Consider the following 19,278-nt stretch of genomic DNA (forward strand, 5'->3'; position numbering starts at 1 on the left):
CATTCATAAGAGCCCCGACCCCTTTGCGTCATCATCAGTCCATCAGTTTTTCAAGCAAGATAATTGCTTGGTAATTGTCCATCAGTCCATCTGTGTATTTTTGCTCACCCATCTGCGACCACTAGAGTGTGACATTTGATTTTTTTTTTTTTCTGGTACGTCAATCGTCAGGCGCTGGTATACCTTTGTCCTCACTCATACTAATTATTTTTCTGTTTTATTAATTATACCTAAAGCTAACACCATGTCTGCAGTTCTACAGTTACTCTGCAAATGAGACACAACACGGTAATATAAGTGTAACACGAAAACAAAACCTGACTGCAGGCTGATTACAGTTTGAACTATAAAGATGCAGCAATATAGCAGATAAACATCCAAGTCAGTTAAATTATATTTGAGTAAGCCAAAAGGGGTGTGGCGGGCTGACGGATATATGACAGACATCTGACATAATGTCTGTCCCGACGATTACAACAATGATAAAAATTGCGTTTCGACATTTTTAATTGACTGTTTTTTTGAGCATTCCCGTCATGCGCTTTAATTATTTAATTATTTAGCACCCAATGGAAGCTCCTCAATCCACTCATGAACAAACCCAGCTCAGTTTAATGACCTAGCAGCAAAATGCATGAATGTGAGAGTTGGGTCGTCGCATCAGGCAGTGTCACACTTGTCACGGCGTCGATGGGGAGCCAGTAAAGACAGAATGATGGAAAGCTGTAAATACTTGATAAGCATCTTTCATATGTATGTGACACATAACAACCACTCAGTGTTTTGTAGCCGTGCTGTAATAGCCGGCTAATTCTCCTGAGCAACGCCTGCTTGACAACGTCTTCTCCTGTGAGTGGCAGCTTGTGTTTTCACGTGAGCCAGAGCCACAACAGATTGCAGCGAGCCTGTGCTGTTCCTGCATCACTCTGGAAATGTGTTTGTGTTTACATCTTTAGCTTGGGAGAAACGTTCCTTTCTTTCCACCTCTTTTACAGAAACACACATTTTTGGAGGCGAGTTCTTCTTTGTGAATGTGTGTGCGCGCGTGTGTCCGTGTGTGTGACACATGCTGTGAAGCGGCTGCCAGGAGAAGCTTAACTAACAATCCGAGCGAGATCGCTATCTGCAAACCACACGTGTGTGTTTCGTCCACTCAGATTTCCCCCCTTTTCCTTTATAGCAAATGCCAAACCTCGACAAAATTGCACTTGCCTAAACGCCTTACGTGCGTAAACACAGGGTTGCATGTTTGAATCAACATAATTGTTTTGCTAAACTGTTAATTTGACTTTGACGAGACAGTCAGCTGCACACTCCCGCCTTCAATAATGACTTTAGGATCACATTTTTACAGTATGTGATCAAGGGCTCAGATATGTATTGAATTGGACAGGAAAGGTTTCAGAAGGCAAACTTATACTGTAATTACTTTCCATTTAGGGTAAATTACTTTGGCCTAGAATGACACAAATGGAGCAAAGTATATTTATTCAACCTACAGTCAAGTTCAATTGTTCGCACGCAACTATGCCATGTGTGTATCTCATTCATATTCTGTACCCACTGTAATGGTCCTAGTTCCTTTTTACCTCAATGTGAGAAATAAGGCAGAGATACTGTAGTTGCTGTTGCATCTATCTCTGTTTCTTTTAACCATTTGGGTTTTAAGGCAAGTGGGCCAATGCGCCCGAGGTCTACTCCCCGTAGGCCGAAGTACTAAGAGACCTAAGGTGGCCTCACCTAGACGTTTACAGCACTTAGTGTTCCCAAGTGGTCTTCCATTCAACTACTAAGCAGGCTGGACCCTGCTTAGTTTCCAAGATTGAAAAATTCTCAAGGTAGTATAGCAGTAAGCACCATACTGCAGTAATAGCCTGCCTTTAATGTTTTCATTAAAAATGTTTAGACTTGACTAAGCACGCATGGGTCAAATATACTACGGGGCTGTCTCTTTTGAGTCTTTTATATGAATAGTAACACTTTAATTACTTCACACTTTAAAGATAGTGAAGGGTTCTTTGGGATATTTTGGACAAAAAAATAATATGGTGGGTGTCAGGGCCGTAGACAAAAATCTTTATCATACCATACGGAGATAAACAGATTATTCTAAAGCTTGCATTGAAATTAATTGTACATTTACTCTTTAAAAATGTAGTTCATAAAGAAAAGAAAACCTTGGTGAAAAAACCCCCACCAGGACAGAAAACCCCCACCCTGTAGCTCCGCCCTTTTTTGGTGTATAGTCAAACCGTTGCCATCACCAGACCTTAATACGTTTTGTAAATATTTTTTTAAACATTAACTGTCAAAGAAGTTTGAAATAATTAATTATTTTATTTATTTTATTTATTTTTACGATTAGATCTTACAATCTTGTCATGTCAATGAAATCTCACACTGTCTTACATACTTCATCACAAAAATCATTAGGCTTCTGAGACAGTATAAAAAAAAATACAAGAAAAGCATACCAGAATAGATGAAGTTAATGTCAGTTGTTTGCTGGCTCTCATGATGGTTGATTCTGAACACAACCATATCCCTTTTCTATGAGGTGTGCATACTTTTGGCACCACATTATCTCAGCTGTTCATTTTTCCTTTTCCTAAAATATTCTTTTTTTTTTCCCAGTTCCAGGTGTAGAGGTTAAAGTTCACATTGAGGGAAAAAGTTTTGAAATGCTTTATTTTGCTCACCTTTCTTGTATAGACCCTACGTATGTGATGAGTTTTCACAAAGTCAGGCTTGTGTCTACAAATATGGAAAATTAAATATTGATTTATTCTAACGCTACACCTAACTCCCTATAAAATACCCTATTTTTTTTAGACTATAAGCCATAACTTTTTCCTCATGTTTGGAGCCCAGCGGCTCATAGTTCAGTGCGGCTTATCTGTGTGTGTTTTTTTTTGTGTGTGTATCTGTTCAAGGTGTCAATTTATGGAATAGCTATCAAATAGAACTGAAAAGATGAGAATCAATGTCTGTGCTCAAAAAGAGTTAAAACAACGCATTAAAAATAAAATATGTCTTAATTTAATAAGAGAATGTATCAAATTTTGGGTAAATTTGCGATGATTAAATTTTATATACAGTACACAGTATATGTGATTTTATTGATGTATTTATGATTGTACATGAATTATATAGAATGTGTTATTATGTTCACTAAAATAAACTATCACACAAGGGAGACAAAAAAAAGATGCTATTGAAGTATTGATTTCGAGTTTGAACTGCTATTTAACTAACAGATATCCTTTTATCCATCCATTTTCTATAAATATGTTGAAATAAACATGCAGGCAAGTTCAGTCTGTTAAAAAGCGGCTGTTGCTGTTGGCAGACAATTATAAAAATATTGAATATCTAACAAAAATTATAAACCTCATATACCATCAAGATCTTATGTTATTACCTGCGGCTTATAGTCCAGTGCAGCGTATCCGTAACAAAAATCAATTTTTTGCTCGTATTTTGCTGCTACTGCTTATTGCTGCAGATCAAGTTTTGATGAAGTTAGTTTGAGAGGTCTAGTATTCTCTGTGAGTTCATGTATAAAACTCGCTCACACACCAAATTTGAAATTCTGTTGCACACATTTATGTTGATGGTGTTGTTTCTGAACACTTTTTATGCAAACAAATACTAGTGACAGGTTCTCACTCCCTCCTCCTTCTCCTCCTCCTCACACTTTGCATCTCTTTCCAGGTGCCAACCAAAGAAGAGTTCGTCGTGTGAACACCGAGAGAAGCTTTCAGATAAATGGCAAAGAAATCTACGAGACGCTACATGAAGGAACATTGAATGTGGTATGTTGCAAGAACACATTTCAAAAAGTGACCATCTAGTTGTAGCAAACCAATCTGTCTTTGACTGCATTTACATGCATCCAAAAAACTTTCAAAAACCTGAATATTGGTAATATTTTTGAGGAAAACACGTAGAGGCAGAGGAATTGCTATTAAAGATTCAAAGGTCAGGTGATGTGAAGGTGGCATCCCGAGTCATCAGACACCAGTAGGGTTGCATTACAAAAGCACCAGTCAAGCAGATTAGACAGCTTGATTTATTTATCAACTGATTTGATAGGCCGCAATGTCCCGTGCGCCACTCCTGGCTGAATGCAACACAAAGCTTTTTCTTCACAGGTGAACTTGAAAAGAAGGAAAGATTAGGACCCTGTTTGGTGTCAACTTACTCATGTGAGGAGCATAAGGGAAGACATTTCTTTCCTGCTACATGTAGTTTGAGGGGGGGATATTAGGATCAAAGAGCAGGGCTGTCCAAATATTTTTCTCAGAGGCGCACATACAAAAGAGCTGAAGAAAGTGACACTAAGTGCTTCTTCAATATGTATTTATTGAAGAATAAATACATAAATACAATCTTTTGTCACCATATAGTCAGTTATTTTTGTGCATTATTTACCAATTTTAAGTGTTGAAAAAAGAATGAGAACAAAAAGAGCCTCCAAAAAGTCTTTTTTTGTGTGTGGGATTATACATCACAAACATAAATGGATAGCTTTAGTGCTTTGATGAAGAAAGAAGCAAACCAGCCACAAAGGTAAGTTTGGTCCACATTGAGACCTGTCTATTACACTGCTTAATTAAATTTATTGCAACACTCATGGTCAAAGAGCTTTGAAAACAAAGCTTGGCAAGGAAGACATAAACACAGCAGTCTGATTTTGTGAATAGCACCTCGCCTCACAACTAAAGTAACGCGACTTAAAATCCATCCGGCTCCGGCCTTCCTGAGTGGAGTATGCAGGTTCTCCCCGAGCCCGGGTGGGTTCTCTCTGGGCACTCTGGCTTCCTCCCACACTCCAAAAATATGCATGGCAGGTGTATTGGACATACTAAATTATCCTTAGGTATGATTCAGAGTTCAGAGTGTTCCCCACCTACTGCCCGAAGCCAGCTGGGATAGGCACCAGCAAGCCCGCGACCCTAGTGAGGATCGGTGGCACTAGAAAATGGATGTATATATGTTAGGGAGTAATTCTATATTATAGCAGCGATAAAGATACAATGCCAACCACAAATAGTGATTGAGGTGTTCTGTAACTCAAGTAACTTAGGGATGTACAGATTATACTGGTCAGCGATAAATTGGGTATTTGAAAAACTATGCGAAGATATGTTACAGTAATCTTTAAAATGTGATAAAGCAATCAGATATGATTTTTTTCTGTAATTTATGGTGGTCCGCAGCTCTATAGCCTTTTTAAATAGATTCACCCTGGTTCTGAGCAGAATTTCACTTTTAGAACCTAAAACAAGAGCAATCTGTTGCATTTCTAGGTCATCTCATGTGTACACAAATTGTACCTTGACATGGAACAGAGGATGGCGCAAACTGTTTTTGCGTGTTTGTTTATTCAATGGTGACTAATTTAGTTGTGAATAGTTTATTTGAAAATACATATCTAGAAGGTCTTTCCATAAAACCAATATCAGTAGAATTTGTAGGGTTGTCACACTTATGGGGGATTTGGGTGTCACCACATCCATTTTTCATGATGCATTTGCCATTTAATATATGGCTTGGGTTGCTAAATAATTGCTAGTATGACTGTTTGAGATTCAAACCAAAACCCGCACAATTGTGAGGCAGACTTTCTTGTGACCAGAACATTTTGCTGCTGCTCGACAAACTATGTTGTGTAAAGCAATGTTATTTACTGAAATGGGTTGCTATGGCAATGGAAGATGCTCTACAACTTACTTTGGAAAGCAGAGTTTCATCATTGTGATGTGAAGTCTGGTAGTTTAAATGAAGGGTTTTATTTTCTTCATTTTATACGCATGGATTGATTACACAGCAAACAAGTACTGATGAAATCTTTCCCCTTTGACAGCCATTAAATAGTCAAATAATAGAGCATGATTATTACAAGGCCTATCTGGTATTCATCAGTGTACATTAAGCCATGGTGATGCCTGTTTGGCACTTATCTGAAGTGGCGAACTTACTGCTTTAATTGTTATCGTCACACCAATGGAGTGGATGTTTTGAAATCATTCGGTTGGATGGATAAGGGCTTGCTAATTCTCCATGCTTACTGTCTGTGTCAGGTCTTATCATCTAGAGATAGTGCCTTCTTCTGCAATGATTGGCGCCATGTGGGGGTGGAACTTATTTGACGGGGACCACCAAAGAGGGAAAGGGCATTATGTGCAGGGATTCACGAGACAAAATCTGCACAAAGCATTTCTATCAAAGATCCATTTACCCAGTTGCGCTCTTAATTGGACTGGACTGAATTGAGCTCAAAATGATGCAGGAGTCGCGCATTGGGTTACAAATGTAAAGTTTAGCAACTGCATTGGTACAGCCCTGTTACAAGAATGGAACCCTACAGGTACCTCATTTATTTATTTATTTACAGTACTTTATTTTATTTTTTTTTACTTATTGTCTTGAGTACAGCTGCCTCCTTTCACTTTCAGTTAGGCTTTTAATCTGTGGTACCGAAAGACGCCTATTATAAAAAGTTATCCGGGTTGACTCATTCATTTTTTTCTAACACGTAGTTTATATTGACCTCAAATAATAAATGTGTGCTCTTATAGCCGATGACTTATAGTGACAGGCACAAAAAATAATACTCTTCCACTAGATGGCAGACCGGTTTCCGCTTGTTCCTTAAGCTTTGTGCTTAAAGGGGAAGTCAAGTCAACAATTTTCTTGAAATAATGTGCTGCAGGAGTCAAAGCATGGGTTTCTGATTAATATTGTTTTAGTGGAAAATAAATTAAGAAGCAAAATCCACCTGTTTTTATCCACTTCAGGGAACATCTGTTTTGCAACTTAATTTCCTATGAACATTACGTCAGTTTCTCAAGGCTCAGGTAACAACCAATCATGCCTCTCCTTTTTTCTGTGTTTCGTCAGCTGATGTTCAAAAGCTGAGTTGTGATTGGTCGTTCCTTGAGCGACCGTGATGTCATGTTCAGTTGACTGCAAGTGGCAAAATGCCTCCCCCCTCAGATGGACAAAAAGGGTGTTTTTTGCTGCCTAATTTATATATTTAACAAACATGACAGGAATCAGAACACCATGTTTAGACTAGTAAGGCCATATGGAACCTTTTGTAAAAACATTTTTGACTTGACTTCCCCTAGTCCTAAGTTTATGAGTAAAATGAAACAAGAGCATCATTGTTCAGTATGTTTTGTGTCATTTTTGTTTGGTCGTGTGAAATTTATCTAATGTAACTCGTGTGCTTGGGCTAAGTAAAGGTTGGAAACCATGCTTAAATGTTCCTCTCTGAGCATTTCTCTACATGTTCCCTCCGTTGTCAGAGGACCGTGGAAATGTATACACTTTTTAAAAATTATGTATTTACTTTGTATAGTTTTGAAGCTATTTTTTGCTCTATCTTATTTGTTTTGTTTTGAGTTTGAGATTTGTGTTCAAGTAAAATGTGTGCCTTGTCTCAATAAAGACTGAGGCAACACTGGTCCGCTGCAGGGTTAGTTGGTGGTGCAGGCATATTAGCAAACCATTACGGCAGACGCGATTCTTTCATAAAAGTCCTGTTCCGGGCAAATATGATCCCGCCCCCTTTTTTCAGTAGTCACACAAAAAAACAGAAGCCGCGGTAAGAGGAAATAAAAGAGAGGCTTCGTGGAAAGACTGTCACGCCTGCGTGAAGGAGAAGACAAGACCATCAAGCTCCCCAGACCTAAGTAGTCTTTCCACTGTACACCAGCACAACCTTCAGCACCCACCAGCACCGATCTAGCGGGTCTCGGACACCTCTGTTGCGCGCCTCTGCCGGCGCACACGCTCACTGAGTGATTAGAGGGAAAGCGAGAGAGAGAGCGCGAGATAGAGAGAAAAAGAGGAGGAGGGAGAGAGAGAGAGAGAGAGGGAGAGAGAGAGCGAGGGAGAGAGCGAGAGAGAGAGAGGAGTTGGTAGTTCTTCTCCCTGACATTGTCGAGACTCCCAGCGCGTTACAGTAGAAGACTTTTTTTCCCCTCCCAGCGGCGTCCTCTGCTAAGTTGCGCTCCTGGATTTTAAGTGTGTGCTCGATCGGCACCGGAGTCCGTCCTCTTCAACCGAGCAGCTGTCTCGAGTCCTGTCAGTGCCGCGCTGTGCTGTCCCGTCCGGACCCGGAGCCAGACCCACCGGCGGACCTGCTCCTCGCTGTTCGCAACGTTCTTCCACATTGACACTCAGACGGATGCGATTTCTGGCTTCTTAAAGTAAGTAGAAGGGAGCGCGCGTCGCTTTGAAAACGATCCACTCTTTTGACGCGCGCACCCCTCAACAAAAGTTCCAGTTGTGGTCAAAATTAACTCATTAAATCGTAATGTCTGTGTGGAGAGTGAGGCGCATCTTGTCCGTATGCAGGCGCACACCTCAACGTTTACAGCCGACTAAATAAACGCACTTGGCGTAAGGTGACTCAAAAAAGTTTATTGTACTTAACTCGTAACATTTAACATTTGACATTTAACAGTTGACTTGACTTTGTGCGACTAGAAAATGACATTCAAGAATTAATGTTTGAAACGCAGGAAGTAAAGTGAATCGCTTTTTAAAACTGTGATCGAATTTAATAATTGCAATTGAATGTAATGAAAACGTGGACAAACATTCCACAGGGAAACTTTTACGGGTAATGAGTGAACCTGTTTAAATACACTTCTGCATTGATAAAAAAAAAAAAAATACGTATACTGTATATACATTTTTACATTGAACTAACAGTCCCCATCATACATTTAAAAAAATATTAACAATATATGAAGAAATATTAATAAAGAAGAAGTCAAGCATGCCACATGAATATTGACTGAATGGTAAACTGATTCTTTACAGCCTTGTCAAGGTGTATTAAAAATGTTTGTTTTGTTTTTTAATTACTTGTGAAGTGTGTATCTGGCATCACATGTTTATTTGTAGTGAAGTGTAATATGAACAAATATGAACAAATAACCTGTTGCAGGCTGAGCCTTAAAAATGTCGTGCCTGGCACATGGGAATTCAAATTTATATATTATGCATTTTTTTCAAATAACAATATTGTTCAAATTTAAAATCCCAAAGCAGTATGTTTTAAATATAAAGCTGCCAAAGAATTTCCTTATCGCATTCACAGAAATGTTTATTACGCAGACACAATTCATTGAAAACAGCAAATGCACCCTTCACGCCAATGATTCCTCATTTCAAATAACGTAGTTTACGAAAGCTGCGGTCACATCACATTTTTCATTTACTTTATTTTCATTTATTTAATTTCAGTTTTAATTTAAATTATTGTTTAAGGTCTTAAACAACATCAGCCTGAAAGCTTCCACTTTGAGTGGTTAAAACATAGATGATTTAAATTATACAGAATGTACATCTGAAGCTTGTGTCCATTTTTTTTTCTCTTTTACTTTTTTTTCTATTTTCTTTTACAGTCAAATAGATTTAGTGTAAGCCAAATATTAGTCCCATTTCCACCCTCCTGTGGTCAATGAAGTTGTCCCGTCTGGCCTGTTGCTCTCTTGGGACTTAGCGTTGGCTTAATCCGCTCAGAGGAAGGTGAGTGCTCGCATGTGGACCCACGATTACACACTGACGACTCTGTCAGCCAAGCGCTGTAATCTCAGGGACCCCGTGCAAGCACACACACGCACACACATGCAGGCGCACATGCACTGACAAAAAGCATGCCCTTTCCCCTAATGCTCAGACACCCTTACAGTGTCCTGACTACTTTTTGTTTCTCCTCTTTTCCCTCCGGACAAATCATGTGAGATTTTGGGCACTGATTCACAAAACCAACAATGACAACACACACTTGCCCCTCTCAGAGTGAGGATTAGAGGGTCACGTGGCCCTGTGATTGGCCAGGGCATTGAGCCGATTGTCAGGGCACTTTGCTGTACACTTGGGGCTCAGTGAGGCTTTACGTAAAAGAAGAACTCAGTGTGTGCGCGCCTGTGCCTGTGCGTGTATCATCGGCATTTGCAATGCATTCAGCATCGGTGGTATCATTTGTAATTTTTCCTTTTCCTCTCCTTTTCCGTTGACCGGCTTTTATCTGTCTTGTAGCTTTTCTTTTAAATGTAGCAGGAGAATTATGCCACATAGCCATGTAATCGTAAAGAAAAAAAAATGCACAGTTCACCATTCGCTCCTCGTGGAAAACCAGATCTATGAAAATATTTAGCTTTATAGAAACATCAGAGACGCTCATGTTTAAGCAAATAATTCACCATCCCCCTTTGCTCTGCTTTAAAGTATTTCACCCCTTCCTCCAATGGTGTTTTAAATATTTTGGAAGAGGTTTTGCAGAGTTTGCTCAGTTAACCATCAGCAGAACGCTCATTTGCAGACTGCAGGTTGGCAAGATGTGGCGAGAGATATCAAAGTACAGTAATTGGACTTCATCCCCCTTTGGCTGAAAGGAGAAGGTGATGGAAGAGTCAAGTAAATCAAATCATGAGGAACAGTTAGAGTGCCAATAAAATTATTAGCTGAATTTGGTACAACAAAGGTCATTCTTCAGATTATTTTGACAAAGGCAAATTTGCCACTGGCTGTTATGAAGAAGATGAAAAGTTTCAAAGTAACTCAAGGGCTTGTTATGTAGTTTATTACACAAGGCCAGTCCGCCTTTTATGTCTATGATTAAATTATTATTGCACGAATTATAGAAATAAGATGACCTCACTTTTTTTTTTTTTTTAATCTTCATTGCAGACTGGCAACACCTTCTTTTTCAACTTTAAAAAATACGCTTCTGTGCGGTTTATGGTGAATGCATACTGTATATTTGAAAACGTCCTTATTTTTGCATAATGATGCCAAGTCTTGTGTGTCTGTCTAGTAATTAGCGCTGATGCTCAGCAGCGTTCTATGTGTGTGTCTGAGTGTGTGTTTGTGGGGGGTGATGTAGTGGGGCTTGTTCACTGGGGTGTTAAAGATCACAGCGGAATAGATCAGCCTTTGATGTTTAATTGTATTGTAAAACACACTTTAGAATATTTTCTCCATAAAGTTGATTTTTGTTTTGGGCTGCTTTGTGCTTTGTGTTTGCTGCCTCCGTGTGTGTGCGTGTCTTGTCTCTGTTTGCACATAGGAATGTTTATGCCTTTGTTTTTGTTTTTGTTTTTTTGTCTGAGTTGCGGGAGATTCTTTCTGGTGCATATTCAAAATGAAAGTGCGCCGTCGTCTCTATGCTCATCTGAAAAAGAAATGTTTGAGTTTCAGGGCTGAAAAGACAAACGGAGAAAACAAAAGAAGCGGAAATCAAATCATATTCCTTACTTTAAAAGGCCCCCATTTTTTTTGTTCTAAAACGACGCCGTAGTGATGTCGTAGTGATCTAGTTTAACAGGACGTCCTGCCTCCTCCTTCCTGTTTCCTGTTTCCTGCCTGGCCTGTCGGTCACGATGGCGGCGGCGGCGGCAGCCTGCTGGGTGGTCCGCAGCCAGCCGCGCGATGACCACACAATTGTATCGTCAGCATTAGCCCACCTAAAGAGACACCCGAAACACCTCTCGCCATGCTTGAGGCCGGCTCCTTGAAATATTTGGATAAGGAGTGGAGGGAGGGAGACGTTGGACTTTGCATGATAAGACAAGGGAAACATTTAGACTAGAATAAAGTTTGAACATTTTGCTCTATGCATTGAACCATACAGACTCTGTAGATTTAATATTTCTAGAAATCAGCTCGCACAGATTTAAGTATCTTCCTCACCACTCTCTTGATTTTGAATCTCTTCCTGAGAAATTAACAAAATTAAAAAACTACGGCAACATGTTATCTTAGACCACCACAGGTGTGTTTATCTATTAGATATGATGTTCTTGTATTGTATAGAGCTCAAGTCTGTCCAAGCATGAAGCGAGCAATAGGCATTTCGCATTGATGACACTCGCGGGGCCCACCTGAGGCAACTCTGAGCATATGTTGTCTTTAATGTGGTCCACATTTGGACTACACCCCATTTAAAAAAAAATAAAAAAAATAAATACATCCAAGAAAGGGGAAATAGAGATCAGTTCAAAAACGTTGTCCAGGGACTGTAATTTGTCTTTGTGACGCCTGCGACACAGCGGAGTCATTCGGTCATGTCTAGTAAAGGCGAAACTCACAGAGGTGGTTCTGTGCTCGAGCATGCACCCATCCGAAGCGTCTCCTCTATGCCGCCGCCGCTCGTGCTATCGGGTATTTTTAGACGATCTTGTATTGACACATGGATCCTAGAGGGAAAAATGACTCAAGTTTTTGGCTTTTCTGCCGCCAATTTCTCACAAATACCCCCCCCCCCCGCCCCCCAAATCATCTGTAAATCTCCTCCTGCTGTGATGGACAATATCCCAGCACTAACTCACGTCACGTTAGAATGTTTCAACTCTTTTAAACTCGTATGAGTACAGGCATTTCCGAGAAACGACACTCTGCACACTTTGTCTCGAGCAAGAAGTTTTAACCTGCCAAAGTCCACACCAGTGTTTCTTTCCAGTGTCATCCGGGCAATTCCCACACTAGAGGCCAGTTCTTGAAAGACGTCGGGGTGCTCATATGGCCCTGGAGAAATTGAAACTTTAGTCTTAAAGCACCAATGCCTTATCTGTTCTTTCCTTGGGTCCATCTGATGTACAGTAGCACCGTGATGCATGCCCTCTCTTCCAAAGTGCAGCTCATGATGTCATTAATTTTATTCATTCTTTATGGATGCTTCGTCCGGACGAGGAAGGAATGGGGGGGTGGGGGTGGAGAGGAGCAGGAAGATGGAGAGAAAGGAGAAGAGATGGTGTTGCGGAAGGAGATTTTCAGTGGAGGAGCATGTATAATGAATGAGGGGGGCACTTTGTTTGAAACTCCAGCCCCGCGCTTCACTTCAAGCCTTGCTGGCCAGAGTGGGGGCCATTCTCTCGCTCGGTCTTTTTAGAATCTCTTTGCGATGCTTTCACCTGGCTGGCGCTGCAGTTCGACCCGGTGGAAAAACAAATAACCTCGTAGGAGAACGCTCGGAGAGCAGAGCGAGAGCTGACAATGGAGAGAGGGTCTGCTGGAAAAAGGGTGAGGAGTGGGTGAGAGAGAGGAAAGAGGTGAGGTTTGTACAGCGCCCAGACGACGGAGGAGAATACTGGCACCCGGCCCACACTTCCTAAATAGTGCTCTCTACAGAAATAGCTCAGCCTTGATATTGACTTTTGTCTGCTGCTTGTGTGTGTGCGTTTGCTGAATGGAGTGACACTTCCATTGTTTAGTCAGATTTTTTTCCACTTTGCTAGTTAACTTTTTGGCACAGTGTGTGCTCATGCGAGTAAGCCAAAGGGGGGCGGCAACTCGATCAGTTGTGATAAAAATGGCCTCTTGACTTATTTTTGGCCCTCCGCTGGCCCGGCCGTGTTAAAAATAGCCAAGGAAGTGTGGGAGATACCTGCCGTGGCTCCAGCTTTGCTCCCAGGGCCTCCTCGCTGCAGCCATCCGCCGCCGACTCGCTCCAAACGGCCCCCTCGGGAGCAGCGCAGACAGGATGAGGGTGTGAGAAAATCAGTGGCTGGGGAAGAAAAAAAAAATACTGTCAGTGTCAGAAAAATAGGGACGCGTAGTCTGCAAAGACATGCCGACAATCCTCAAACAGTGGCGGGGTGTGTTTACAACTCAAGTGCAGTGGTTCAAGCGGGCCATATTTATTCCTAAATACTTTCATATTTATCTTCTCCACAATAAAGGACAACTCTCAATTAAAATAATATTCAGTAAAAAAAAAAAAGTACTGTGTAAAGTGAAACTAGTACACCCCCCCCCCCAAAAAAAAAAAAAAAAAACAAACTACGATAGATCATGCAGATCGTGACTATTCATTACCAGATCAGTATTTTTAAGTAAGCCGGTTTTCAATTTCACAGCTAGTTATGTGCTTCGGTTTTGGTTAGCATTTGATTTAACGTCCATGTTTGTCGATTGTCTTAATGACCAGATCCGTATACAGTTGGCACCGGTTTATTCATTTATTTTCTGTAGGCTTCATAATATTTATATTCGAGCTCATCTTTGTATGTATTTTTTTTTTATTTGAGACGTTTAATGGTCGTTGAATGGAGAATGGAGAATAGTTTTTGAAGAAGTAAGGTACTTGGACTCCGCATGCGAGGTCACAGAGTGCTTTTCTCTTCTCACTGCCATCTGCACACCGAGGTGTTAATTTTGTTTCTGCAACCCGGGCATATGTCATGTGAGCAGTGTCAAGACTGTTAACTTTCTCTCGTAGCCTCACATTTGGAGTGGCTAACAGCTCAATAAGAAAAGAAAAGTTTGAAGGGAATGTGATTCTTCCAAGCCGTTTAGAAGACTTTGATTTTATTTTTTCAATGTTGAATGTGGTGCAATCTATGATATTTGACTCTTAAATGGCTGGCAATCAGCAGCTGGGGGATCCCAAAATTGATGGCCAATAATCATATTAGGCGTTGGCCTGAGAAAAAGAAACATACAGACCAAGAGAGAGGCGGGAATCTGTGAAAATCATTACTGCTCTTGGAGGGTTTTTTTTTTTTCACAGCCAGTGAAAGATCATTCTTTATTTCCAGTGCGCCCCCCTCTCCGCCCCAATAGCCCCTCCGTGGGTGTGAGGGAATTGAGCTGCCCATTATTAATGTGCTTTTGACAGCTTAATTTGATAAGCGGGCTACTTGTTAAAGAAGTCTTGGATTGTTCTCATGAACGCATTTTTTCTTCTCCCATGTTCTTCAAAATGCTGCCTGTCGATGACCCACTTCTGAGAGGTGGTCGAAAAAACAAGGAAGAGCAGTGCAAAATCCACAGGGAGAAGAATGAGAAGAAGGCAAAGAGAGGGTAGCGAGTGCACCAGAGTGAGATGGGATGGGATAGTATGTGGGAAGTTAACGCAAATGCTTTTCTTTCTCTCTCTCTCTTGCCATCTCTCTTTCTTTCTTTTTGCCGCCTCCTCACTCACCTCCCTCAACCATCTTTGGCTCCTCTTCCCTAATCAAGGGAGAAATGCTTGGAACGATAACAGGGATTAGCTCTCAGCGCTCAGCAGCTCCCCTTGGTTAAGTACACATGTAATACGTTGTTTATTTGATATAATGCACAGTAGGAGCCACAGAAGCCAGGGCTGCGCCGCCCGCTGTCCCGCCACACACGCGCGCACACACACGCAGACGCATACAACTGTGTACAGTATTTAGAGAAATAAGTTTTATTTAGATAGCCCCACAACGTGTTAAAATAGTATCTGAAGGCACTTCACACATTTAGCAGATCAAGAACCATACTGCTCCCCCCTTAGATGGTTCAGTAGAACCTTATGATTTTAGACAGTTTGGTTTGTAACCATTTTTTTAAACTGAAGTTCATCCCAGTTTTCAGACTTCTATTTATTTTTCTCACTCAAATAACATTCGTGTCATCCAGTTAGTTGCTTTTGTTTTGAAGGCCTGACTTTTGAAAGGATATTAGGCCAACGTTGCCCTAACTTGTCCTGCTGTTGACGAGCAGACCCGGAGGCTTTTTATTGCCTTGAGTTGTGAATACAAGCTTTCCTAATTGTCTGTTTAAACCATATTACGCAATACATAAAAATGACTCCACTCACTGCTCTTTGCTGTGTGCACCATCAAGGACTTTCAGTCACATACTCTTATTTAACACTGATATCTACATGTAAAACTCTAGGTATGTTCCATAAAATGTATTTTTCAACAATATTTTGGGGCGTTACCTTATTTCCTGCTGTAAATATCGCTGTGGTGTTTGTATGATTTTGTTTGATTAAGTTTATTCAGTATTCCTGGAATGGATTACTGTTGAAAAGTAAGCTTCCATGGAAGGTTTATTAGATGTGGGAAATAGATGGAATTTGATTGATTTGTCATTTAAAAAATCAGCTAAATCACGAAATCGAGGTTTTGCACAAGTGGCAGAAAAGTGATTTACAATAATAACTTAATGACGTAACTGTGCACAACTGTACTGTCAAAAATGTAAAATATTAAAGCAAATATATATATTTTTATCTTTTGCACGGGATTTTTTTTCAATGAATCAAACTTTTAAAATAAGAATTGGATCGGTTGATTATTTTAAAATGGATGAAAATCATTATTGTCCAGAATGGCAAAATCAAGATACAAATTAGTATCCATACTGCATAGCACTAATGTATCTTAGGAAAACAAAGAACCCCAGAAAAGTTAACACTTGGTGACACAGGCAGGAAAAACTCCCTCAAAGGAAGAAACTTCGAGCAGAACCCGGGCCGGAATGGGACAGGACGGAGAGGTTGAGCAGCTGGGGAGGGACGAGAGAACAGTGGGCACAGCAGCGGCCGTCCCAACAACAGTAATCACACACGTAGCATGATCATGCGCAGGTATGTGCAAACACACGTTCACACACTCCATCATGCAAGTTCCCACACACAGCTGTGATGCAGGTCACATGCAGTGAGGGGTGAACAGAGTGAGAGAAAACAGTATGGAATCAGAGGGGCGGTTAACTGTGCGTCAAGTTACTGTGTGTGTGTGTGTGTGTGTGTGTGTGTGTGTGTGCGCGTGCGTGCGTGTGTGTTCAGGGGGTTGTCTAGCATTCTCAGGCCTTCTTTGGGTCAGAAGGCAAGGGGATTTTCAGGGGAAGGAATTGAGTGATATGAGAAATAAATGAAGGGGAGGAGAAAGAGGCAGAGGGGTTGTGTGTTGTGCCCACTCGTTTCTTGTTGCGTGTTTGTGTGGAAAAAGGGGCCATGCTCTGCTATCATTAGCCGGGGGCGGCGGTGCTGGAGCGCTGGGAGGGGGCAAGCGAGGTTATGTGAACGATGCAGCTGTCCTCGGAGCGGAGGGATTTGAGTTCTCCTGATGATGATGTTGATGATGAAGATGGTGGTAGCGGCATTGGGGGAAGTCCAGGCATGCAGGTCTTCCATTGAGCCAGAAGCAGAAGATGAAACCTTGTGAACCAAACAGCTCTTCTCGCCCCGCCACTCTCGCCCATTACTTCCCAAATAGGCAAAATAAATAAGTAACGATTGATGCTTGATGGCAAAGATAGGAATGGCGAAGAGATGAAGTGGAGGAAAAAAGAAGAGGTCATGATTTATACATACAGAATGGGGGACACTTACTTATATACTCCCTACCATTTGTGGATTTCTCTGATGCGAGTAGAGAAATTCTTTGAGCACAGCATTAGGTACACCTGCATTATTTGGGATCCACTACACGAGCTTTGTCATTTTTTTTCTTGTCATGCTTTGACAGACATTCGCTCACATTTACTCGGTAAAGCTGTACTTGTGTCAAGGAGCCAAATTTTGTATTTCAGTTATTTGGCTAGATTTTAAAGATTGTATACCAGAAGAATTAAAAAAAAAAAATGTGTTATCAGAAAAAGGCTATACAGATTGGCAGTGCAGCAAATATTTTTTAACTGAAAACAAATTGAATATCAAATAAATGAATGAAATAAAAAGTTGACTAACCCTAACCCTTTTTTTTTAACAATTCTCATTTTTGGCTCGGTGACATGTTAAGGCCCAAACCAGTAAGTAAATTATAATTAAATAAAGTCAAAATAAAATAATGACAGGTTGTTGCATAAATAAGTCCAGATAATCAATTTAACAACAAAATAAATGCTTCAACATGATTGCATTTGATTCTATTCTCATTATTACTCTTGATTCGTACAATTGAACTGATTCCTCATTGTGAGACACGAAAATTTAATATTGAACTTCTTACCAAATATGGTTTCTTGTCCAATAATGCACAACTTTGTGCGGGTTACCTAAATTAGATTTCAATTGAATAGACACATGAATAGAATAGAGTCATACCTTTCATATTGAACACGTTCATCTTCTCACAATAAAAAAAGCATGAAGAGAAACAGACTTTTTGTTTTGGGATTTCCCCAGTAACTTGGCATACAATTTCATAAATCACTCAAATTTCTTCAACGCTTCCTTCCCGCACCCCTTTATTGTTTTTCTTTGTGAACGAGTCAGATCCCACGTAGTGAAGAATGTGGCTGCAGACTGCAACCCAAACTGGCTTGTCAGCCTCGTGTGATCAGCGGCTGCCGAGAAGACAAGGCGCAGGCGTGGCGGCGAGACGACAGATAACAGAATGGCATCGGCGCGCGCCGCTAATGCATTCAACCTGCCACCACGCTCCGACAACAAGGCAAACTACCATATAAGATATTCCGACAACATCCACAAAAACATTCAGAGACACACACGTGCATAAAGAGCGTCAGCTAGTATGGTAAACAAGAAAGAAGTGCGGAGTCGAAATTTATACGCAAACAAACAAGTTAGAATGTAACTTTAAGTCTTGGCGAGCTGAAACAATGAAAGACGTCTTCCACCTGCACTTTCAAATGTTGATGTGGAACGGAGCCAATGAGCATACATTCCTGGCAGTTTTAGCGTAACGGTCAGACACAATGGTGTGAGTGGTGCTAAAAATAGAGCGTGGTCGAACAGCAGGGCGTGGTGTGGGGGGGCAAGGGTCCATGTGATACAGTGGCCTGCTCTGTAGCCGCATGGTGAGCCCGAGGCACTCTGCCAAAGCTCGTAGCCCTCGCGGCGGTAATTTGATATTTGTTTGTCTGCATTAGTTCATTCTCCTGCCCCCCCAATGTGCTTGTGGGGCTGAAGTAACAGTAAGCTTTATCAGATTACTAGCTCTGAGGTCTCTTTCAAACCTTCCCTTTGCCATCTTGATTCCATGCAGCTGTGCAGACTCTTTAATCATAAGCTATCTTTTTCTTTTTTTTTTTTTTTACCAGCCGTCCCCTCCTCCCATCTCCTCATCCTCCCTCCTCCTTAACATATGTTAATTGGCTGCTTTCTGTGACAAATTACGAGCGCCCGCTTTGATGAGGTCGCCTTGTGATGGGGCAGGGAGTGGAGTACGCTGATGCTGCCAGTCCCTGGCCAGTAACCCCCCCTCTTAACCACTCCAAAAAGGAGCGGGTAATGAGAGGCTTGGGCTGGGCCTGGCCTGGCCTTGGCCTCGGCGGGGGCCACTCCCCTAAACAGAGGCTCATCTGTAGGTGCCGTCATGCCACCGCACGCCTGCCACACTCCAGACACCCCCCCCCCCCCACACACACACACACACACACTCTGTGGGAACTGTAAAGCACAGTTCCAACTGGAGAAGGCACGTTGTATTCAAAAAGACTTCCAAACGCAGTGTTTTGGCGTCTTGAGTTGTCCATTTTTGATTGAAACAAAAGATTATGAGTGGCATCAATTATGAATTTAGTTTGCAG

General features: G+C 41.2%; 1 protein-coding gene across 10 annotated transcripts in view; it reads left to right on the forward strand.

Moving 5' to 3' along the window:
• mef2cb (myocyte enhancer factor 2cb) overlaps positions 1-19,278 on the forward strand; it is a 79,534-nt gene that overhangs the window by 6,671 nt on the left and 53,585 nt on the right. For 2 of the 10 annotated variants that reach the window (XM_088422136.1, XM_088422153.1), the window contains exon 1: positions 7,656-8,222. The gene's annotated coding sequence lies outside the window, so the exon portion shown is untranslated. Of the gene's footprint in view, positions 1-3,714; positions 3,816-7,650; positions 8,223-19,278 lie in introns of those variants that run through there. The other 8 variants (XM_088422162.1, XM_088422179.1, XM_088422170.1 and 5 more) reach the window with 6 other exon arrangements.

The sequence above is a fragment of the Hippichthys cyanospilos genome, chromosome 1 (genome assembly GCF_059441005.1).
Source record: "Hippichthys cyanospilos isolate Australia breed blue-spotted pipefish chromosome 1, RoL_Hcya_1.0, whole genome shotgun sequence".
Classification (NCBI taxonomy): domain Eukaryota; kingdom Metazoa; phylum Chordata; class Actinopteri; order Syngnathiformes; family Syngnathidae; genus Hippichthys; species Hippichthys cyanospilos.